At 41.0% G+C, this 25,320-nt stretch overlaps 1 protein-coding gene across 8 annotated transcripts in view; it reads left to right on the forward strand.

Annotated features, from left to right (window-relative positions):
- The window catches only part of CCNY (cyclin Y), a 335,063-nt gene that overhangs the window by 172,433 nt on the left and 137,310 nt on the right, over positions 1 to 25,320 (forward strand). The window contains exon 1 of one of the 8 annotated variants that reach the window (XM_077896654.1): positions 15,644 to 15,664. The exons of the other annotated variants lie outside the window; for them this stretch is intronic. The gene's annotated coding sequence lies outside the window, so the exon portion shown is untranslated. Of the gene's footprint in view, positions 1 to 15,643; positions 15,665 to 25,320 lie in introns of those variants that run through there. 8 annotated transcript variants of the gene reach the window in all.

A 25,320-nucleotide genomic window follows, 5' to 3' on the forward strand; every position in this document is an offset into this window, starting at 1 on the left:
ATTGATGGGTAGATGTAATGAGTTACACTATGTAGCAGACATGTAGCTCTCTCCCTGTCTTCCATAAAGGAGAGGGGCAGAGCCAGTGGAAGTTGGACTTGACCTCTCCAGCTCCCTTCTGCTGCTGAGCTTCTGTCAAAGAATGGAACTTCTAGCCCAAGGGTTTGTAGTCTTTTTAATCTGTCCCTGCTGTTTAGTTTTCTGATTCTGTATAACAAATATCATCCATTTAGCGGCTTAAACACACATTTATAAAAATAACAAATAAGCTTATTATAACGGTTTCTGTGTGTCATTAGTCTGGGCATGTCTGGGTCCTGTGCTTCATGGTCTTTCACGAGCTGCAGTCCAGGTGACTGCCATGGCTGGGCTCTCCTCTGGACGTGTAATGGGGAAAGGATGTGCTTCCAGGTGTACTCACAGAACTTGGATGTTGGAAGGATTCAGTTCCTTGCTGGCTGCTGGCTGGAGGCTGGCCTCATTTCTTTCCTGTGTGATCTTCTCTACCATGGTAGCTTACCTCATCAAACCCACCAAGACAGAATGAGGGTCTGCCAGCAAGATTGAAGTCCCTGCCTCCTGCAAACTTATCACAGAAGTGACATCACCATTGCCATATCCTGTGGATTAGGAACAACTCACAGGCCTCACCCACATTCAGGAAAGGGAATTATACAAGGGAATGAATGCTAGGAGGTGGGAATCATTGGGCAGATGAGGAACCTAGAGACTGCCTGCCATAGAATAGAACTCCAGGATACATCTCTTATTCTTAGGACTTTTGCAGCATGCCCTCAAGCAGCTTGAGGTCCATGGTTGAAGGTAGTGATTTACTTGATGCCAGCAGACATTTTCATACAGGAGATGAAATGTGATCTGAACTTTGAAGCAGTAGCTTCAGAATTTCCGTGTATAAGAGGGGCTTAGGGATAGAGTAGTAGTCTGATTAGCAGGGGTTACATACAAGCACAGTTTATTTGGGGTAGTTTGGGAGGTAGTGTTAAAGCCTTCTCAAGCCACACCTTGAGACTGACACTGCCCTGAAGAATGCAGAGATTTTGGCTAGCCAAGAAGGGATGAGGAACCAGGATTAAACTGGTCATTCCAGGCAGAGAGAACAGCAAGAACAGAGTCATTGGGCCTTGACAGGGCATGGTGTATTTTGGGGAGAAGGTAAGCAGTTTTATGAAGATGAATCATAAAGTCCATAGAAGGTCATGGAGAAGAGTGCAGATGGAAGGGAAGTTTGGAAAGTTGTATGCCTTCAGAGGAATTGGAACTTGGTCCTATAGGCAGACGGGGGACTTTAAACTGGAAGAATGGTATAATTTATTTTATTTTATTTTTTTTAATTTTTTTTTTTATTTATTTATGATAGTCACAGAGAGAGAGAGGCAGAGGCACAGGCAGAGGGAGAAGCAGGCTCCATGCACTGGGAGCCCGATGTGGGATTCGATCCCGGGTCTCCAGGATCGCGCCCTGGGCCAAAGACAGGCGCCAAACCGCTGCGCCACCCAGGGATCCCAAGAATGGTATAATTTAGATCTGTGTTTGAGAACAACTTATCTCCGGCTGCAGCAGGAGAATGATAGAGGGATGGGAAGGTGCTTCTGCCCTTCAGGTCTGTCTCATTGGGTGTTGGAAGGAGACAGGAAGGGGTGCTAGCAGTCCCAGGAACCAGTCCTGCTCATTCATGTCTATGTCTCCTGCTTTTTTGCTTTTTTCCTCCCGTACTATTTAAAGAACAGCTTTACACATCATGTTAGCACCTGATTTTCAAAAGGGAGGGAAATTGGCATCCATGGTAGGTAGTGACACTAGTGAGTGCTGTCAATCAGCAACTTGTGATGTGACTTGGAAACTTAGGATAGCTGGGGGTGTGTGTGTGTTGTTGGGCTAGGATTTGTGTGGGTGTTACCTCTATCCTTGACTGCCCACCATTTACTTTGATGAAGCAGACATTTTTGGGTTTCTGTAGATTGCGATATTCATCTAGGTGACATAGTACTCTATTTGGTTCCTATTCCTTTCACCATTGACTCACAACATTTACTTTCCAGTGGTGTTACGAATTACCATGGAGGTCCCATGGATCTCTGGAGATCATTCATTATCCGTAAGAATGGGGGATGCTTTTGATTGAGAAGAAATTGGAATTATATTTTTGAGAAGAATCACAAAATAAGTCATAAATTTGGAAAAGCATGATACTAGGTACCTAGAATTATCTCCTGAATTTCCAAGTTAGATTGTATTAAATTTACCTGAGAAAATGGTAGTGAAGGTACCACAGAATAAGAGCAAGATTCCTTATTGCTTCCGGTCTTTTTTATTATACAAAACTACATGTCAGTGATTTATTTGATTGTTGTTAATAGATGGTTGGAATGGGAACCGGTTGGAAGGATGGACTTGAACCACCTGCTTACGTGGCCTAGAGATCACTCCAACCATGACTGCTTTAGCTTCTGGAAACACTATAATCTCGTTCAGACAGGTGGCAGTGGGATCAAACTCTAGCCCAGAGGAAACCAGGGAAGAAAGAGTCCAGCTTAAGCACAACAGGAAGGAAATTCAAGTCTGGGAACATTCTCAAGCCTCTTACATTAGTCATAATCAGTAATGATGATTTTACAAATCAGCAACCCTCCAGTCTCAGGGTTTTGTAACAACAAAAGTTTATTTCTTGCTCACCCAAAATCATACATGCTTTCGAGGTGACCCTTTTCATCTTCTCCAGGGTCATGTCAGTAGAAGGAGAGAGGTGGAAGAGGTATATGTAACTGCCTTAGTTTGGAAGTGAGAAACATCACGTTTCCTTACAGCTTATGAGCCTGAACCTATTATTTGGCCCCAGCTCATTGTAAGGGTGCCAGGGAAATGTGAGAAACACATGAAACACTGATCTTCGCTAGACTTCTGGACTGCTTTGACCTCTCCTAAAAGCTCTTCTGTCAAGAAGGTATGTTAGAATTGGTCACCTTGATGGACTGTAATACAGGTGTTTTCCTGATGCAGTGCCTTTCAGGGGCAGTAGGAAGGGCTGATCCTATAGCGGGCTCTGGGCTCTGGCATCAGAATCTGAATTCTTGATCCACCACATCCTGCGTGAGCAAATTATTAAGCTATTCTGCCTCAATTTCTTTATTGGTAAAATAGGGTCACTAATAGGACAGTTGTAAGTATAAAATGATTCTTAAATGACTAAAGTTTAGAATACTGCCGTACTTATCATCACTGTTAGCCTTAAGAGTAAGTCCTTTTTAATCCTGTGTCAGCAAGATCATTGTCCATTTGCATGTGTGTGTGTTAGGAGCTAATAAGTTATCCTCATGTATGTTTATGGTTTTATCTATAGAGGAAAGAAATGTTGATGCTGGTTAGTTTCAATTAAAATATTTGAGCATGTTCGTCTTAATTAAGGGAAAGGTTAAAACCCAATTCCTCAGAATGCATTTGTAAACACTGCTTTATTTTTTCATTTAAAATTTAAAAATATTTAATTTATTTATTCATGAGAGACAGGCAGAAATACGGCAGAGGGAGAAGTAGGCTCCCTGCAGGGAGCCCGATGCGCGACTTGATCCCAGGACCCCGGATCACAACTTGAGCTGAAGGCAGATGCTCACCCACTGAGCCACCCAGGCATTTCAATACTGGATGCTTTAGAGAGGTTTTGGTTGTGCATGGTTTTAATCCTCTGGTGTGCCTTCTGTGGCTTCTCTTAGGTATTCGAGGGAATTAAATCTGCATCTTTTAATTGTGCTAATTTATTTTAACTTAGGTACCCCAGTAATAATGAACAAGGCAGCTCTCAGAACTGATTTCACTGTGCTCCAGAGAATTCTGCATTACATTAAGGATCTCTCAACATATCACTGTATTGACAGGGCTGGGAGAGTGACAAGCAAGCCATTAGGAATAGTTGACCTCTCCGGCAATCTGTGCTCTTTTCTCATCAGCAGTTTCCAAGGAAGCCTTCAGCAAGATGTGTGACATTCAGCTGATAGCATTTGCAGTCAGTCTAAAAAAGCTCTAAACCCATGGCCTTTTAGAGTGTGTCTCCTTTAGGAAAAATCATTAGTAAAGCTTGAGGCTGAGGCTGTTAGGTATAAAGTGGATTTTGTGCTATAAGGTAGAAACTGAATCATATAGCTTCAATTTTAGTGAAGGGCTGAGAATTTATGTACTGGAGAGCTAATAAGTAAGTGCCCTCTTTCATATCAGGGTTTGCAAACATTAATGGCTAGGAGCAATAACAGGTAGGAAACTTTCTTCTGTGGCCTGGGTGGAGTGTTTAATGAGCTTGTCTCACAACCAACACATACCTGTATCTGCCTGCAGTTGGGATGGTGAAATGGAAGGGCTTGGAAACCCTTCTTTCTAGATCACTGCATCTTTTCAAGGAAAGCTACTGTGCCACCAAGCTCTCTCTGCCTAGGAGGGAGAAACTGCAGAGAACACGACAGAAACATGCCCAGTTTGAACCTGCAGAGGAACTATCCAACCAGTTTCCACATACCAAGCTCGAGAGCCATGTACCATGGACAGAATTCATATAAGGTAACTCTTTTGTTTGCAAGACATCGTGTTCTCAGGTGTGGTGTCACAGTTGTACATAAAATGATAAATGGGTTAAGTTATAACTGAGCAGATGCTATTGGAACTCAGAGAAGAGAGGGTACAAGAATGAGAGACATGCAGGGGGACAATGGAAGGTAGAGACAAATGTGGCATTTGTGAGTAGGGGTAAGTGGGGGGGTGAGTAGGGCTCTGATATGAATCCTGGCCCTATTGCTTAATTACAGGAGATCAGATGGAGGCAGTTTACTTGCTTGTGCTCAGTTTTCTCCTCTATGGAATGGGGATCATAATAGTAATTACAGCATATAGTAATTATGAGTTAATGGATGTAAAGTACTTAGGATGCTATCTTGACATACTGTGAGTACTCAGTTGTATTAGCTCTATTGTTTAGGATCTCTTGGAGAAAAATTAGTAAAACGCAGGTTGAGGTTTATTGTGAAGCATCTCTAATGTGATGTGATGCTAAGGAATTTGGATTTAATCCTGTAAGCCTTAAAAATGTTATGTAAAGAGGTGGCACAAAGAAAGCATTTTAAAGATATGGGAACATCAGCAGAGTGGTCTAGGATGGGTCTGAGGTGGAAGAAGACTTGCAGCAGGAAGACTGAGAATCTCTTGGAATAACTAACACAAGTGTGTACCAGCGCGTTGGACCTTTCCCTTTCTTTGCAGTATGGAGATGTGTAATTAGTGGTTGAGAGAATAATGGGGGAGAGAATTTAGAGACTCTCCCAGACTAGACCTCCATAGACATGCCATTCACTTTAGTTTCATCCCTGTTAATTCTTTGAATTGATTTTGAGCTTTATTTCATAAAATACTTAAAGAGTATGTATGATAAAATTACAAGAAAAAGAAATATGGCCATCATATTTCATTAAGCACAGTTCAGATTTGGTCCAGCAAATGATTTCTTCCTTATCCAATTTTATTTTTCTCTATCTGAAAAGTTTTGGTGACTCCTGTTCTCAATTTTCTGTTGTTCTTAATTGGGGTCCTATGCCTGTGCTTGCTTGATTTTTTTTTTTTTTCCTGTGCTGTCTCTCTTTTTCAGATAAAATAGTGGAAATATCATGTCTCTGAATTCCAGAAATTTTCATTTAAATCACTTTGCTTCCTACAGAAATCTGCATCATGAGTTAATTTTTGTTGATAAGCAGAAGTGTATGATTCCTGTCCTTCGTGCAAAAAGAGTGCTTGGTAACATTCTAGAATTGTTGCCCTGTGTGCCGGGAGCCAAATTGTGGAATCTAGTCCTAAAGGTCCTAATGAACAAGCTAGAGCTAGTTGGGGAAAGTAGGTCCTCCTGGATATTCTGGGTCTTTATCACTGATCTTCTCTTGTTTCTTGAGAAGGTGTGAAGCTGCTGTGATGGTATTTTTATGCCTCTGACTTGGCACCAGTAGCTTTTAGGTAAATGGATTTGAGGTCCAAAAAAAGGTGAAAGTGGCCAGAGTGTGATTTGAATGATATAAAACTCACACCTCTCTGGGGGTTCTGGAGAGTGAATGTGGGATCCAGGGTCACATTATCCAGTCCCTGATAATTGAATCATGAAGAAGAAGCACTGTCTTACCTCAAAATCTCATTTGAAAATGTAAACAGGGAAGCCCCAGTGGCGCAGCGGTTTAGCGTCACCTGCAGCCTGGGGTGTGATCCTGGAGACCCGGGATCGAGTCCCACATCAGGCTTCCTGTATGGAGTCTGCTTTTCTCTCTGCCTGTGTCTCTGCCTGTGTTTCTGCCTCTCTCTCTGTGTGTGTCTCTATGAATAAATAAACAAAATCTTTAAAAAAAAATGTAAACAGTCTCACCTAAAAAATAAGAACTGAATGCTAAGTAAACTTAAAAAAAAAGCTCTCAAGCTGTAAAAAACAGATGCTTTCTTTTGGCAGTTTTGCTTGTCAAACCTAAGCTGAATGTGAGTGGTGGCTAACTCTTAACCGTTAATTTGGTGTCTAGATGGAAATGAGTCTGAATTCTCATTTCAAAATCTTATGTTAACTTCTGCCTTTGGCTGGCTAGGTGAAAAAAGTGTCATTGTGTAGTAATTCAGAATCATACTGTGTAGCATTTTAGGCCAAATGTGAGCCTGTCATGGCCACATGTAAATTTGCATATTTTCTTTTATTTCATTTATTCCACAGCCAGCTGAATTGATAGGATTGTCATCTGACTGAGATCAGCCTGTGTGCCCTCATGCTGATGCCTCCTCTGCTTTGGTGCTGGATCTTGGATGCGGGATAAAGTCCAGAGGACTCAGCTAAGGCCACAAGGATTCAGCCACACAGGTGTCCTGTAGGCCACCTGTGGAAAAGCCCGCCCATGTGCTTTTCCTTTCTAAGGCCAAATGTAAAAAGGAGAGGATATTTCTTCTTTAGGATGGCATTCCTGCTTTGTGGACTTTTTGTGAAGTTATTCTCTCCATACTGTAGGGTAGATCATCATTAACACAACATGGTGTTTCATGCTGCTCTCTCACTTTAATTGAGGTAAATCTCGACTCTCATCTTCCAGTACTCAGCTTGATGCAGGTTTACCACACTGGTATCCTGTCATATCTAGGTGTCTCTTTCCTTTGTTATTTTAGACTCCTTTGCCATGAACAATCCAGAACTTGCTAGTCTACCTTCATTTTCTCTTCTCCAGTCTAAGGCCAAGTGATTTTCTTTTGATGCCCTTTGGTATTTACAAGAGTCAGATGGTTTTTGTCAGGGATTCAATTTCATACCCTCTTGGCTTGTTGTCAAAACTGCCAGTTGCTAGTGAGTTTGCCTACCTGGACTCCGTTAACCTGGAGTCTGGGGTGAACTTTTACCCTAGTTAGGAGCAATTCCCTCCCTGTTGTCCTGAGCTTAGTCACTCATTTTTATTCAGAGTATCATTTCTTACAGCTCACCCTGTTTGTTTTTTATAACTTCTCTTCTGATTTATTTCCTGGCTCATATAGTAGCCTGTTGGGTTTGAATCAAGTCATTCTGCATTCTCTTCTATTTTTGCTATTAATATTTACTATTATTAGTAGTAGTACAGGAGTTAGTATAGGCCAGACATTGTTCTCAATCTTGGGTGAATTGTAACTCCATCCTCATAAAAATCTTATGAGGGTGAGTACTCCTGTTATCCCTGTCTGGCAGATGGGGTGACAGGTACAGAGAGGGTAAGTGACTGCTCCAAGTCATCAGGTTACTAAGTAGGGGAACCAGGGTGTGTACTTAGACAACCTGGCTCTGGAGCCTGTTGTCTTAAACACTGCTCTATATCACTTGCTAGTTCTTGGTACCTCTACTCTCTGGAATATTTTTTTTCTTTTCTTTTTTCTTTTCTTTCCATTTAGCGTGGTGGCTGCCAGGATGGGTTAGTCCATTCATATGGATTTTAGTCACAATTTTATACAGGGAGTTGTGTTTGGGAAAAAACATTGGGCTTAGAATTAGATCTGGGTCCTGGCTTCAACATTTGCCTAATTGAGTGACTTTGGGCAAGCTTCTTTAACCTCTCTTACCTCAGTTTCCTTATCTTACAGTATGACCTAACTCATTAGCATTTGAGAGAACTAAATATGAGTATGTACCAAGGTGCTTTGCATATCTGAGATGTTCAGAAAATGGTAGTTATTATGCCTATTCTTAAAAATGTTGAGAACTTACAAATCTTTTTTAAAGATTTTATTTATTGAGAGATACAGAGAGAGAGAGAGAGAGACAGAGAGAGAGATAGAGAGAGGCAGAGACACAGGCACAGGGAGAAGCAGGCTCCATGCAGGGAGCCCAATGTGGGACTCGATCCCGGGTCTCCAGGATCAGGCCCTGGGCTGAAGGCGGCGCTAAACCGCTGAGCCACCCGGGCTGCCCAGAAATATCTATTTTTAAAAATATTTTATTTATTTGAGAGAGCATGCACCCATGGGTGGGAGGAGGGCAGAGGGAGAGGGAGAAGCAGACTCCCTACTGAGCAGTCCCCATGCCATGGGGCTTGGTCTCAGCACCCTGAGATCATGACCTGAGCTGAAGTTAGATGCATAACCCCGCCTGAGCTACCTAGGCACCCCTAGAAATACCTATTTTATATTCACATTTAATCAGTCAATTCTGGTTTATAATGGATGGGATCAAAGAAAGAGGTTTCTCTTAATTTTCATACAGTTTGGGAGAAAGGGAAGACTTATTTATTATTGTCACTTAAATGCTGAAGGGATAGGAGAAAGTTTTTTGCCACTTAAATGAAGATGAAATACTTTTAACATCTAGTTAAGTATAAAGTTATCTATGTTTTGCACATTTTCCCCTGTTTATCTTTAAAAAATATTGACTCATTTAGTAGTCTAGCTATAGTGAAGGTCCTTATAAATGTTTTCTTTGCTTTCAGTAAATTGCAGTCTTTTAAACTGATTTCAAATTTTATTAGGTGGTATTAAGCCATCCACAGTTACTGCCTTAACGGGGCTGAAAAATCACTTAATTTTTGAGTCACTGTTCTGGGTATGCTTTGTATGCTGAACTTTCTACCTCTCCACCTCGCGCAGTCTCTTAAAATAAGATGACTGACCCTCTTTGGGTAGCATTTTGTCTGTTTGATATTTGCCTTTAATTTGTTTTGACTCTACAGATAGTTGTTTTTTTTTTTTTTTCTCTTCATTTATTTAATAGTTTTCTACTGAAAAGCTTTTTTGGGGGAAGGTGTATAATGAGGGTGTGGTGTGTGTTATAAGCAGCAGGTTATTTTGGTAAACTGAGAATTAACACTTTATTAAAGAATGTTTTTTTCTCTGAGTTTGTTGAATGGTAGCAGATGTCTGAGTTTTGTTTTAATGACTGAGTCCTTTGGAGAACTGTGCAAAGGCGGCTTTTGTGCAAGAACTTTGGCCTGCCTTAATTCCTGGGGTTACTTGCCATAGCCAGGTTAGGTAAATGATTACAAGTAGCAGAACACAGCCCTTTGAAAATTCTCAAATTTGCTTTTAAGAGTTCCAGTAATGCTGCACTTATCCAAAGGTCACTTTTTCAGTTACCTAATAGAAATCATAGAGTAGAACATGAGAGCTAGAGATGAGCCAGCCATTCAGGTGACCTCTGAGTTGACCCTTCAGTGTGGCAGTGAGGAAACTGAGGCCAACGGAGGGAATCCCTATGCCAGTGATATGGTGGCAGAGCCAGAGAAGGCAAGAGCCTGGCTCTGTAGTCAGATGCCTTGGGCTGCCTGCACATGCAAGCGCAGCTCCCTAAAGGGTCTGGGGATTTGGGAAAGTTGCTTAGACTCAGGGCCTTGTTTCATCATTTGCCCAAAGTGAATAATAATTCTACCTGTGCTGTGCTTTGTGGTTTCTGGAGTGTTTTCTCATTCAATATCTCATTTGATGCTCACAGAATCTCTCAGGGAGATATGCCTTTTATTACTGAGTGCTGGGGGGATCCCTGGGTGGCTCAGCGGTTTAGCGCCTGCCTTTGGCCCAGAGCGTGATCCAGGAGTCCTGGGATCGAGTCCTGTGTCGGGCTCCTGGCATGGAGCCTGCTCTCCCTCTGCCTGTGTCTCTGCCTTTCTCTCCTCTCTGTGTCTATCATGAATAGATAAATAAAATCTTAAAACAACAACAACAACAACTTATTACTGAGTGCTGGCTCAGGGTCACCCAGCTTTTACATGGCAGGACCAGCACCTTGTCTTGTAACATAGGAGTGCAGCTGAGAACCAAGGTATTGTGTCCCAAAATATTCCCTCCAAAGTAGGCACATAAGGATTACAAAATTCATGCTTTAAAACTCGTGCATTGTGTGATTTTAGATAGTTCCTTTCCTGAGAGCAGATTTGCCTTTAGTTACAATTCTAGAGAAATGCCTAGTCTACATTGTTCTTCAGCTATACCAGCATGGAAAGTGAAAGGAAAAATGTCAGATACAGTATTGTTATAAAAACAAACAGAACCATGATTTCTGCCACTAATATCCTCTTCCTGCCCCAGTAGACTGGCTGGGACATGAGTCTCTGGGTTTCTTTCTGGTTCTGAAGGGGTCCTTCAGGTGTAGCTATGGAAATCCCACTTCCCACCCCTGCACATCTGCAGTCATGCCTGCATGCACAGAGAGGTGGGCCCCATGCCTGTGCTGCAGAGATTGCCAGGCTGATGGGAGAGGGTCTCCTTCCAAATAGGATTGGCTTTGGGATGCAGTTCCCATAGCAACGGTGCCACAACCCACTTAATTGACTTGTTTTTTATTATTTTCTTCTGTTTGGCCAGGAACCTTGGATAGGCCTAAAGATTATTGCATTGGTGTTGTATTAGATTAAAAATTGTTCTGTAATTCGTATAACCTGATTGGAAGGCAACTGGAAGATATATGTTTTAATTTATTCATGCCTTTTCACCTAGAGATTTCCATGTAAAAGAATGTATCCTAGAAACAGTTGTTATATGTTTGCAAAGATCTAGGGAGTTTATCAAAGCATAGTTTATAAAAAGCTCTTTATTGGAGCTTGGTTGAATAAGTTATGATATATTCCTAGAATGGGATATTATACAAGGCCTAATTGAGCTTTGTACGTACTACTCTGAAAAGGTACCTCAAATAATTAAGAAGGGCTCACTGAAGAATCGTAGGGAAAGAGTAATCCAATGTTGGTTTGTAACATCATATAGAGTGAGAGGGGAGTGAGAAACCATTGAGGAAGAAAGGAATGAGGAAGAAAAATGTGTTCTATTAGTTCAGAGGAGGGGTGGAGGGAGTGTAACATTATTGAAGAGGACTTTCCACTTTATAAACTTCTCTGTGTTGTGTAAATGTTTAAATAGTTTTATTTGTTGCTTTTGCATTCAGAAAAACTGAAGACAAAACCAACAGATTATCGTCAGTAACTCAGCCAATGCCATGACCAGTCTTGGTTCTCTGGGAGGGCACATTCTCTTTTATGCTGCTGAGAGGTTCCAGAAGGGGACTGCAATTTCTGGCTGTCTCTTGGGGAGACTCTTAGCCCTGCTGTCAGCCAATAGCACCAAGAAGTCCGATGGGCATTCTCACATTAGAGCCTTCATTCAGTGAAAACCCTGGCTGCTCTCTGCCTTGCACTGCACCAATACACACTCACCATGGACACCCACACCCATTCTTGCATACTCATCCTCCTCTCCACTCGCAGTCCCCAGGATACCTGTGGGATGAGTAGCGCTTTAGGCCTTAGCTCTGAGACCTCTACAAACATGTCGTGTTGTCTGGTTGCCCAGCTGGCAACAAGTTCCTGGGAAGGCCTGATAATGAAGAAGGAGACAGAAAAAGTATAGAAATATAAACCAGGGTCTCAAAAAAACCCATCATAATTCAAACTCCATTCAGCGTTGGTGCAAATAGCCCAGTGAGCCTCACTGTATGAACATGGAGTCGCTGAGGTTTATGATAACTTTGGACAGGCATCAAGAACAGGCAAAATACTGTTTAAAACACTCTGTTCAGGATGGCAGAATTGTGTGCAATAATACGTTTTAAAACATTCTCTTAGAATTTCTTTAATAGTGTGATACATTAAAGTGTCAGTTGTCTGGAAAATTTCTGAGGTGGAACCAGTGGTTCCACTGACTTCAAAGCCAAAATCCATCTTCTTGGAACTCTGTCTCCAAAATAAAATGCTAACTTGAAGCCAAAAATCTTTCTGGAAACTCCTCCACCCTGGAGCAATATCCTGAATTGTCAATTCTGCATAAGCCAGCACTCTGACAGAAAGGACTTCAGAAGAGACTTCACAATTTTTTTCTGAGGAAGGAGCCAAATTTCCACCCACCTATGTATCACAATAGGCTTTGTGGTTCCTTTGTTATTATTAGATTGATTTATGAAGAGGAGAAGCCAGTGCCTCTGGCGCTTCCTGTCTTGGCCTAGACAGATAGAACCACAATCATAGAGACATCGATGCTCTCTTCAAGGTGTATTTGTGTCTTATGCAGAGCAGAAATAAGATTTTTAAAAAAGTATTTGGTAACTTTAAATTAGTGGATTAATTCAACAAGCCCTATTCACAAATTAATTAAGCATTAGTGAAAAATCCACTGCGTAAGCTGAAGCAGTAGGGCATGCTACAAGGAATCAATTTTGTCGTGGGACTTAATTGGTCCCTGACTGGACTGAGGCATTATAATATTGGCATGGAGAACCGTGGGTGTCAGGATTATGGCCTCTGTTGGGTCTCTCATAGTAGTGACTAGATAAGGTGCTTGACCTGGAGGCCAACCCCAGTGCAGGGGTCTTAAATCTGGCTGCCCACTGGAATCCCCTGAGTGACTGACAGTCCTCCAGGCCCAGGTCTCTTCCCAGACCGAGGCATCAGCATTTTTTAAACTTCCCAAGTGAGTCTGTTGTGCTGCCAGGATTGAGTGTTCCTGCAGTCCAGATGCATTGGTGAATATTTGATCTTGTGTAGAGAAGAGCTCTCTGATGGATGAGGAGGAACAGTGTTTAATTCCCATTCTTGCCTTCCTGTCCTCATGTCCATTTGAAGAAATAAGCTTACCTTCTTCTTGATAAATCACACATGTAATATCGTAAATTAAGAATGGTATGAAAGAGAACAGAAGGCTTAGGTTGAAAATGTAAAATGAGATGGAAATGAGGCTTAATATAATTTTAGAGAGACCTTAAGGGCCTGTTCTGACTTTGGCTCTCAGTTTTGTAGCAGCCAGTGCCTAAGGAAAGCCTCCAGTGATTCCCAGGCTTTGTTCCCTCTGCTCTTCCCTGGGGTATTTGGGCTGGGTACAGTGCTGTGCTAGGGCGTTTGTGTTTTCACATTGTGTGTGTACACATATGCACATACCTGTGGTTTGAACGAGGCTCAGTACCCCTTGTGATTCATTGGAATAATTCCTGCATGAAGTAGAACAGCTGGAACACATTAAATATCAACATTGAGGAAACTGTGCCACACTGGATAAAGATTCATAAATAGAGAGTGGACAAGAGTATATGCTATAAGTATCTATTTATATGAAACGGACAAATCAGTTTATACTGACAATTCCAGTTTAATGCGACAGAGGCAGATCAGGGCTTTCTTGGAGGCAGGATGAGGCAGGTGCATTGATTGAGAACGGTACAAGGGTATTTGTTGGGGTTATAAAAAAAATATTTTCTATCTTGATGTGGGTACGGTTAATTATCAATAAACTACATAAATAAAGCTTATTTTTTCAAGTTTTTATTTAAATTCCAGCTAGTTAACGTACAGTATAATATTAGGTTCAGGTGTGGAATTTAGTGGTTCATCACTTACATACATTACCTGCTACTTGTCAGAATCAAGTGCCCTCCTTAATCGCCATCTTCTGTTTCACCCATCCCCCACTCACCTCTCTTCTGGTAACCCTCAGTTTATTCTCAAAAGTTAAGGGTCTGCTTCCTGGTTTACCTCTTTTTTGTTCCCCTTTGGTTCATTTCTTCTGTTTCTTGAATTCTACATATGAATGAAATCATATGGTATTTAGTTTTCTCTGACTTATTTTGATAAAGCTTATTTTAAAACAGTGAACAGAGAAAGTAGACAAGTGTGCTGGTGTTGCTGTGTACCTGGTGTTTGTATCTCATGAGCATTTTTCCAGGGACGGGCATAGTTATTTTCTCAGTGCTTAAAAAACTTGTTTCTTAAACACATGTTGTAGTTTCTCATCTACACTGGCAAGGGTGCAATCAGTAAAGTTAATTCCAAAAAACTTCCAAAATAAATTGCATTACTCGTTGAAGCTCCCCCCACCCTTTTCTTTGATGTGTATGATTGAATGTGGTTATGTCTGGGATTTACTCCATGATGGAATAGAATCTCAGAATAAATGCATCGTGCTAGCTCATAGTATGACCAGGGCCTGCCTCTAGCATGGAAAAATTAAGCTAAAGATGTTACTTTTTATTCTCTTAAAGTATTATTTTTCAAATTCATAATGAGCTCTTTTTTTCTTTCTTTTTTTCCCTAAATCTTTCTGGCTTTGTTTTCTTGCCTTGTTTCTTTTTTTATTTAAATTCAGTTAGCCAACATATAATACATCATTAGTTTCAGATGTAGTGTTCAATAATTTATCAGTGCTCATTACCTCACATGCCCTTCCTATGCCCATCACCCAGTTACCCCATCACCCCCACCTACCCTCCAGCAATCCTCAGTTTGTTTCCCAGAGTTAAGAGGCTCTCATGGTTTGTCTCCCTCTGATTTCTTCCCATTGTTTTCCCTCCCTTCCCCTATGATCCTCTGAGCTGTTTCTTATATTCTACATGAGAATGAATCCATAGGATAATTGTCTTTCTCTGATTGATTTCACTCAGCATACTACTCTACAATTCTATCCACGTCAATGTAAATGGTAGGTATTCATCCTTTCTGATGGCTGAGTAATACTACATTGTGTATATACACCACATCTTATTTATCCATTCATCTGTCCATGGACATCTCCACTCTTTTCACAGTTTGGCTATTGTGGACATTGCTGCTATGAACATTAGGGTACAGGTGCTCCTTCAGATCACTACATCAGTATCTTTGGGGTAAATAAAATCCCCAGTAGTGCAATTGCTGGGTCGTATGGTAGCTCTATTTTTAACTTCTTGAGGAACCTCCACACTGTTTTCCAGAGTGGCTGTACCAGTTCACTGTGGGACCCAGGAAATTTAACAAAAATCCCCTACCCCTGGACAAGCAGAGCAGGACTGACTCCATTTTGTGCTGCACCTGCCTTGTGCTGACCTGCTTATTGCTTAGGGCACTGCCCCACCCTAGTCAAGCCCAGGGCACACCCTAATTGGAAATCGGCTCAGTGATAGGCCAGTTCAAATGGATACTTTAGGGTAAAATGTAATTCAGTCGGCCCCCTGCGTGTGGACCGATATGACTGTGCAACTTTCTGCGTATCCCATTGGCCACTGGCCCCTATAAAGCTGCTACGCCTCTTGGACTCGGGGTCCAAGTCCCAAGTCCCTGCTCGGCTGTGTCGGGTATACTTGGACCCAAGCTTGAGCTCGTAAATAAACCCTCGTATGTTTGCATCGGTGTCGGCTCCTTGGTGGTTTCTCGGATTCGCAATTGGGCACAACATTCACATTCCCACCAACAGTGTAAGAGGGTTCCCCTTTCTCCACATCCTCTCCAACATTTGTTTCCTTTCTTGTTAATTTTAGCCATTCTCACTGGTGTGAAGTGGTATCTCATTGTGGATTTGATTTGTGTTTCCCTGATGCAAATGATGCGGAGCATTTTTTCATGTGTCTGTGGCCAGTTGTATGTTTTCTTTGGAGAAATGTCTGTTCATGTCTTCTGCCTGTCAGGTTTGGTCTGGTTGGTAGTGAAATGAAATAGAGCGGCCAGGCGAAGGTGGGTGGAGGCAAGCTGTGAATGGAGACACTCTCGGGGAGGTTCCGTGGCCCGCAGGGGTGAGACCGGGCAGGGGTGAGACCGGGGAGTCTCGGGCTGGGGAAGTGGCGCGAGGCCATAATACGACAGGCTTTTATAGGAAAGGGTAGGGTGGTGTCAGTGTAGGGCGATAGCTGCTTATGTCCATATATATGTGGTAGCGGTTAGAAAAGGTACGGTTTTTGTTTCCTGCACAGGTCCTGTTTCTCCACGATGACGTGTCCTTGGGTGGTCCGCTGGTGTCGGGAAAGTCTGGACGCAAGGGCAGCGAGATGGAGGATCCGCCGCTGTTTTGTTGGTGCCTCCCGTTCGTTCCCTTGACCCCGCTGGCCCAACACTGCCCATTTCTTGACTGGATTCTTTGTTTCTTGGGTGTTGAGTTTGATAAGTTCTTTACTAGCCCTTTATCTCTCTACCTCTTGGACTTGAAAGCCTGTTTCCTTCCCCAGATTAGGGAAGGTCTCAGCTGCAATTTGCTCAAATATACCTTCTTACCCCCCCCCCCCTCCTTTTTTCTTCTCTCTGGGGGATCGAAATAATTCCAGTATTGTTTTATGGCATCACTGATTTCTCAAAGCCTCCCATCTTGGTCCATTAGTTGTTTTCCTCTCTTTTCCTCCCTTCCTTCCTTTCCATCAACTTGTCTTCTATGTCACTTACTCTCTCTTCTGCCTCATTAACGCTGGCTGTTAGCGTCTAATTTAGACTGCATCTCATTTAGAGCATTTTAAATTTCAGCCTGATTAGATTTCATTTCTGCACTAGGATTCTCTAGTGTCTTTTATGCTTTTTTTTGAGTCCAGATAGTTACTTTATAATTGTTATCTTGAATTCCAGCTCTGACATCTTACTTATATCCATATCAGTTAAATTTGTGGCAGAGGGTATTATCTCTGGTTCTTTCTTTTGTTGTGAATTTCTCCTCCTAGTCATTTTGCCCAGAGAGGGATGGATGAACAAGTGAACAAAATAAAAAATATCAACCCTGACTCAAGCGAAATACACACTAGACAAATCTGAAGAGGTCAGAAACCTAAAAAAGAAAAAAAGAGGGGTGGGAAGAGAATATAATTGTCCAGGTGGACAAAACAGGGTGATCCACTTGGTCCTGAGTGTATTTTGGTCTGTGTATTAGAAGACCCTGAATCTCAAAATTGTAAAGAAAGCAAAACTTAATATATATATATACAAAAATAAAATTGAATACAATGAAAGGAAGCCAAAAATGAAGAATATATCTATAAAATGTAAATGTAAAAAATGAAAGTTAAAAAGAGACTTAAAGAGCTGATAAAATAGTTGAAAAAAAAAAAGGAAAATTTTAACTGAAATATAAGTGAATCATGAGAAGGAAACCTCGAGTTTTTTTATACTGTTTTCCCCTAACCCTGTGCTCCCCCGCCTTCCACCTGGTCTCTGGGTGGGGCCTGCTGCCCTGGATCTCAGGTGTCTGTGTCTAGGTGGCAGTGGACCGCCCCTTGCCTGGGGCTTGACACAGTAGGAGCTGTTCCTGGTCTTTCTCTTTGGCTTTCTGCACCTCTTGAGAGGATGAGATGTGGTCTTGGGATCTGCAGCCTTGGAATTGCAGGATGCAGATCCTCACTTTGTGGGGCCACACCCTGTGGACTCCTGCAGTGCACCAGCACCATCCTCCCTGAGGGAAGGAGGGGGGTCGCTAGTTTCTGTCCTTTGAGGGGACCCCCGAGGAGAGCGATCCTCCTGTCGCCCGAGCACCCGGTACCCGTGATGTCCCTCTTGGGAAAGGGTGGGGAGGCAGATAGCTGCTGCTTTTGTGCCCTTTGCAAGGCTCCTGGCTCAAAGAGCTGGTGCCAAATTCTGCAGTGCTTCAGTTTATGGTGAATGGAGCTGAGAACCCCCTTCCCCAGCTTGCAGACTGCATGGAGTTCCCTGCCCCAATGCTTGGGAGCTGTGCGGGCTCAGGCACCCCCGTTCTCTTAGCCTGGAGATCCTGAGACCATACTGTCCTACTTAAGGTTTCTGCCCCCTTCACCCCGGAGCACCTTTCAGACAGAGACGGCTCTCAGTGGAGCAGATTTCTATAGGTTCTGATTTTGTGCTGCAAGACTGTTTCCCCCATCCCCCCAGCTGTTTATCTTCCCATATATCCCCTCCCTTTCACTTCTCCTCACTCCTACCTTGTCAAAAGTGGTCGCTTTTCTATTTATATAGTTCCAGCCATTCTTTTCTTACATCTCAGGTTGAATTCATAGGTGTTCAGAATGATTTGATAGTTATCTAGCTGAAATCCAGTGGACCAGATGAACCCTTGATTGTTGGCTGTAGTTTGGCAGAAGCATCATAATGTTATCCAAAGGATCTATTGAGAAGAGATGACAGAGGCAGTGTGATCCAGAACATAAATGTAGAGACAGACAGACGTGCTGAGTGCCAGCCCTACCACTTACCAGTGGTAACCTCTAGCAAGTTAGATATCCTCTCTAACCCTCAGCTTCTTCATTTTAAAGTGAGTATGATAATAGACTAGAAGCCTTGTGATAAGGATTAACTGAGATAATGCATGTAAAACCTTTGGTGTTATGCCTGGTACATAATAAGTGTTTCTATGTTTGTAAAATGTATTTATTGGTACACATACCTACTCTATATAAATATACAAATTTATATGTATATATATGTGTGTGTGTGTGTATATATATACATATAAATTTATTGTGACCCACAGAGACACATACATAAATAAATAATATAGATCACAAGGAAGTTGGAACTAGCTTCTAAGATTTGCCAACAATCTGGTATAATGTCAGCTGGAACCTATCACAGGTCTTGGTAAGATAGGCTGAAATCAAGTCTCAAATTCTATCCCTTATTGGGATTTAGGGAAAAGCAAACCAAGTGCTAACAGTTGCCAACTGTTGAGAGGAACTTTGCACCACATGCTGTGTCCTGGACCATAGCCCCCACCAGACCTGGCAGCGGTTCTTGCTAGGAGCCACTTAGCCAAGACATCTAAATTTACCTTCCTTTTGGTAAAATACCTGTTATTACCCAGTGATGAAGGTAGGGGAAAGTTTATTGGCACATAAATTGGACTACTACTCTTGATTGATTCATTTTGTCCAATTATATGTTATTCTTTTATTCGTTAAATAGCTATTATGTACTTACTGTAAAGCAAGCATTGGGGTAAAATGTTGAACAAAAACATGTTGTCACTGTTCTGCTGTTTATAATCAGGTGGGATAGAAGGGCATCAGTAAGATAAAACTACCATGATGAATGCTGGGTGCATTCCTTGAGAGCCTAGAACAAAGAGAACCTGACATCACCTGGGGCTCAGGGAAGATTTTGCTGAAGACCTGATGGCTGAGCTGAGATCTGAAGGATGGGTTATAGTATGGTGGTGTGGTGTGTATTGAGTAGAGGGGAAAGCATGTGAATTGTCATCTAGGCACTGCTGGAAACCACTCTGGGTAGAACAAAAGAGTGAGAGAGAGAGAGATGTACGGTGAGTCCTGAAGAGGCAGGCAGATTATGCAAGGTCTTGTAGGCTATATTAATGCTTTTGGAATTTATAGTAAGAGAAATGAGAAGCCATTGAAGGTGTTCAAGCAAGAGAGGGAGGGAGAGATGGATGGAGGGCTGAAGAGAGATGCATACAAGACAGATAGACATAGTCAGAATTGGTTGGCGGCTATGGAGAATAGATTAGAAAGATCTAGATTGAATATGTAAAGATGTATAGGTGAGAGATAATGGCAATGAAGAGAGAATTTTGTTTGAGAATTAGGTGGTAACATTGACAGTATGTGCCAGATGTGGGGTGAGAGAACTGTATTCTGGCTTTGCAACTGCATTGTGGCTCCATGGACTTGAGCGAACAGTGGAGAGTTCAAGTTGGGAGTACAAGGATGTATTGAGTATGAATTACTACCTTTGAGACCTCCAAATGGACGTGTGCAGTATGCAATTAGACCAATGGTCTTGAGCTTAGAGGAGAGGTCTAGGACCAAGGCATGATTCTGAGCTATCTTGGACAAGTGAGCCTCCGGAAGGAGAGGGTCTAGGGGCTGAGTCAGGAAGTGGCCTTCAGGGATGGGCCTTAATGGCTGAGAAAAGGAGGAGGCTGAGTCTGAGGGAGCCTGAAAAGGAGTGGCTAGGTAGGCTGGAAGAAAACCTGGGGAGAGGATTGGAATGGTGAGCACACACAAACCTGTGCAATTAGCCACGGGTTAGCAACAGCCACCGGGAGACCTGTTGGCAGCAAGATGAGAGCTAGAGTGGAGTGGGTTGAGGAGTGAGGAGAAGGGAAGAAAATGGAGACATCATGTCTAGCGACTTTGTCAAGAGATTTGGTTGGTAGCTATAGGTGGGGTTGGGGTAGAGATATTGATAGGAAAGTTTCTTCTCCTCCCTTTAAACAGGAGACTTGAACATGTTTAAATATGGATGAGGAGATTAAATGTCAATGCAGGAAAGAGAAGGGATAATTTATACTGTTAAGGTTTCTAAGAATAGAAGAAGGGCTAGAAACTGGTATAAGGAAGGGATTAGGTTCAACTGGGCTATTATAATAACCAATGCAATCTTGGTGTATTGGTGACTTTTTTTTAATTTTTAATTTTTTAAAATTTATTTATGATAGTTACAGAGAGAGAGAGAGAGAGGCAGAGACACAGGCAGAGGGAGAAGCAGGCTTCATGCACCGAGAGCCCGATGTGGGATTTGATCCCGGGTCTCCAGGATCGCGCCCTGGGCCAAAGGCAGGCGCCAAACCGCTGCGCCACCCAGGGATCCCTTGGTGACTTTTTATAGATAAATTCTGATCCAGTTTTTTGATTTGATAGTGTTTCAGGACACATTTCCATTTCCTTGAGGGCAGAGGCTCCTATCTCCCTCAGTACTTAAGGACCCTATAGTAACTCAAAACTAGTGTTTACATGATTGATAATGTGCCAAGAGAGTTACGTGGTATTTTTTTTACCCCTTCAGGTAAGAGAGAATTTTATAAAAATTAATGTAGTGGTGATTTCATTACCAAAAAGTTAAGTAACTGTATCATGTATCTTTAGATTTATATGGAATAACTTGGGTATTTTAGAAATTTATACAGCAAAACAAAATAACCCATAAGTGAATATTTTCTTTCAGGAAGTACTTTATATTATCTTCCAACTAGCATCTAAGAATGTTCCAGTACTAAATGTGCTTAAATTAAAGTAATTTTTATATGGATACAGAACTCAACTTTATATTAATAAGAAAGAATGAAAGGAAATAATGTAAAATGTTGACAAAATGAAGGGATTTTGGATTTTTATTTTTCCTACATTTTCTAACATTCTGCAATGAACATATGATACTTTTAAAATGAAGAAAATAGGCAATAAAAGCCAGCTTAAAAATTTTGTATATTATTCCACACACTGTTGTAATTATTTAAAAGGAAAATAAAAGTACTGGATTAAAGTTTACCAAAATATTTACAGGATTTTTTTCTAAGTTGTACCATGAATGATGGTGGTGTTGCTCTAGATTTTTGCTTTCCGTTTTTTGCTCAATATTTATTTTTATAATGGATAATATGTTTGATAAAAGTGAAAATATAGAAAAACACATTTCAGAGAGATGAACATCTTCTAAGAATCATTCAGTGATAAACCTATGTATTTTAATGTGCCGGGTAGTGAAGATGTCATGATTGTCAATATAATTTTTAAGATTTCTTAAATACTCTGGTTGTGTATGTTTGGTTTATAATAGAACTTTAGAAAAATCTAAACAAATTTTTGAAATCCTGTATCATGGCATGTTAGGAGGTATTCAATGTCTTGTGTGGGTGTGTTCTAGATTCCAGAGAAGGAATTTTTAGATACTCTGGCTGTGTGTTTAGTTTCTTTTCTGAGTCTGGCCAATAATGATTTCTGAAAGGAATTATTTTGTGTGGTAGAACATGTGTCTTATTCTTAAGACATACTGAATTATGTTTTATCTTCTCCATGGTTTATCTTCTGTTTTCTTGTAAAATGCCAATTTTGGAGCCAAGTTAAGGCGGTTCTTTGTCTTAGCAAAGCATGATTTCATTTCATAGTGATAGTTTGGTGCCAGTGACTTTGGCAGTAGGTTATAGAAGACAAACTGCTTCCTCCACACATAATGGTTTCCTTGAAGAGAGTGTGAGAGTGAAACAGTAGACAGACATAAATATAAAGGGAGTTTCATTCCCAGAGTACAGTTATATTGACGAAACCCCTTGCTGTGGATCTTAAGAATTTGGATCCTTATTGTTGAATGATGGTGAAAACGTCACATTTTTCATTTTCTAGCACTTGATTTACTTGACACCAGTTTCCTTATTTTAAAAATCACTAAGCATGAACTAGTGACATGTAATACTGAAAATCATTCACTGAAAATAGCCTATCCATATGTACCGTGAGTAAAATGTCAGGTGTTTTGGAGCATTAATGGAATTAATCTTGTAGTCATGGTATATGTAGCTTTCTGACCATGGTAATGTGTCTGCCAGAGCATATTAACCATTCAGATGTGTCTGGAGGCATAATGGTGTCCATCATTTACATTTAAAAAATTATCATCTGATGAACTTTAGTTTTTAAAAAGATAGTGTAAGTCTGCATTTTTGTTCAAATATTAGTGCATAAGAGATTGCATGTTTCTGAAATTGAATTTTACTACAGAATGATAATGTATTTTATTGATTCTTTTGTTGTTTGTGAATGGTAATTAATGCAGATGGGAAAAACCAGGTTCATGACATGTGAAAAGAATTGACCACATATTAACAAAATCCTTTTAAAAACTAAGTCTTTATTGTAGCTGTTTCTCAATTTCCATATTTACTTTGACAATTTAGTTTTCACATGGAATTAGTTTTTCAGGATCCTGTTTACTAAGTAAGCTTTAGGGAATTTTGTACCTACCCCAGGGCAGCAAAGTACTTGCTAGGCCTTTACTCAGGGCAAAGCACAAGTACTTTGTTTTTAATCTAAACATTTGAGGAGCATCCACACTGTTTAATTGTAGTAATTTTTCCCTGTTTTGTTTGTTTTGATGGCATTTTTTTCATGCATACATGAAAAGTGTATTTCTAGTCCCCTTCCTAACAGAATCACACCACCAAGTGCTAATGATCTTACCAGCCTGGGTAGTGAGGGGTATGTGTATATCATATCTGTTGGCCTGTCTGCATCTTAAACTGACCTGTACTGTTCATAAACTCTTTGAGAGCAAGTTTGGGACTCAGTGGCATGTCTTCAGAGCCAGTCTGTTGTCCTGCACATAGTAAGCACTCTGTAAATGCTAGGTGAAGCAAAATGCAACCATTAAATGCAATCCAGTTCTGGCTCCCCCCATGAGTTTTCATCCAGGACTGAAGTGAAAAAAATAACATAAAAGAAGTGAGATTGGCAAGAAGTGTAGTATAATGGGAGTTGAAGGTAGAAGCTGTTAACTGTGTTTTGTTTTTCTTTCTAATCTTAGGGTTGATGCCACAACTGGTTAATAGTTTGCAGTAAAAATCAGCCTGGGTATTTTGAAACACAGAACTTGAAATGACAAAAGAGATGAAATCTCCAGCTCTAGTTTCTCTTCTAAAGTTATTTAAATTCACTAAACAAGTGTTGCTTGGGAGGGAAGAGGCTCATGTTCTTCGTTTTCATTTTTACTGAGAGACACCATATCTTGTGTCTTCGGTTCTTCGGTTCTTCGAGTACCTCCCCTCCTGAGCTCAGAGATTACTAAAGTAGTTTCAGGGCTGAAACACATCTAGACCTCTCTCCCTTTTTTTCAGTCAAAATCATGATAGTTAATTTGTTAAAATTAAATAGTTAATTTTAGTTAACTAGTTAAAATATTCATTTTAATGAACATGTGTGACTGTCTTGGAGGGGAGTATAATTTACCACAAGGGCCTTTGGAGTAGTAGAGTTGAGGATTGGTTAAATGTACTAAGGAATTACCACCTCCTCTCCCAACTACTGCATTCCTGGATCTTGACTTTTCTTAGTCACAAAGAACAAGGGTCTTGGACAGTTGCCCTTTTTCACCATACCCTAGAGGCAGCACTGCATGGAAGTGCCTTTAAGCTTTTCTAACATGTTGAGTTCACCTATGATGTAGATCTGCAGGAGATTAAAATGATTAATAAGTTGTGGGTCAAGTGACGGAGGTTTGAATATTTGGTCTGCCAGTTTCTAGCTTTGAGACACTGGGGCAATTATTTAAATCTCTCCATGCCTCAGTATCTTCATCTGTAAAATAGTATTATCTCACTGTGCTATCTGAAGATTAAATATGCACATAAAAACAATTAGCTCAGTGCCAAGTATGTAAGAAGTGCTCAATGAATGCTATACAACTTGTTCATTACTCTTACACTGAGTATGTTATATTCTAGCTGTTTCAGATACGTAGCTCAGCAGCTCTCAAAATCTGGTCTTTGGCCCTTTCAAGGGGGATAGTTCATGAGGTCAGAAATGATTTCAAAATAATATCAATAAATATTTGCATTTTTCACTGTATTGACGTTGTGCTAATAGTACGCGGCACTGGTGGGTAAAACTGTTGGCTCATTAACAAGCATTAAAGCAGTGGCAGCACCTATGTGATTATTGTTGCAAACTAAACTAGTTTTTTTTTTTTTCCCCATGGAACACCATTTTTAGTTGAAAGAACAGTTGACTAAAGTTATTCAGGTGGATATTTTCCTGAAAATAAATAAAATGACTTGGTCCCTTCAAGGAAAACATCTGCAGTACTTGTTGCCAGTAATAAGGTTCATGTTTTCATGCAAAAATTAGAATTTTGGAAAACTTGTATCTGTTACCTGAGGTTTAACAGTTTTCTGTTACTTAAAGACATTTCTGATGAGATGGAGTTAGTAATAATGTGGGTCCCTCCCTCCCTCCCTCCCTCCCTTCCTTCCTCCCTTCCTTCCTTCCGACTTCATTTAATTTTGGAGTGTGTGAATGGAGTGGGGCAGAGGCAGAGGGAGAGAATTCTCAAGGAGATGCCACACTAAGCATGGAGACTGACTGGTTTGATCTCACAACCCCGAGATCCTGTCCTGAGCCCAAACTAAGAGTCGGACACTTAACCAGCTGAGCCACCCAGGTGCCCATGATGTGATTTTTTAGGAAAAAAAAAAAAAAGAATAATGAAATATGTCAGCAGTTACAAGATCTATACAACTGAGGGAATAAATATTTTTCAAATGGCTGACGAAATGTTAGAGAATCTTGCTTGAATAAAATATTCATTCAAAGTACAAGATAGACCAATGGATTTTCATATAACAGAATTCAAAAGATTCATTGACATGGTTGCAGATTCCATATTTGCTGCTAACCTTTTAGGA

The sequence above is a fragment of the Canis aureus genome, chromosome 5, assembly GCF_053574225.1.
Source record: "Canis aureus isolate CA01 chromosome 5, VMU_Caureus_v.1.0, whole genome shotgun sequence".
NCBI classification, from domain to species: domain Eukaryota; kingdom Metazoa; phylum Chordata; class Mammalia; order Carnivora; family Canidae; genus Canis; species Canis aureus.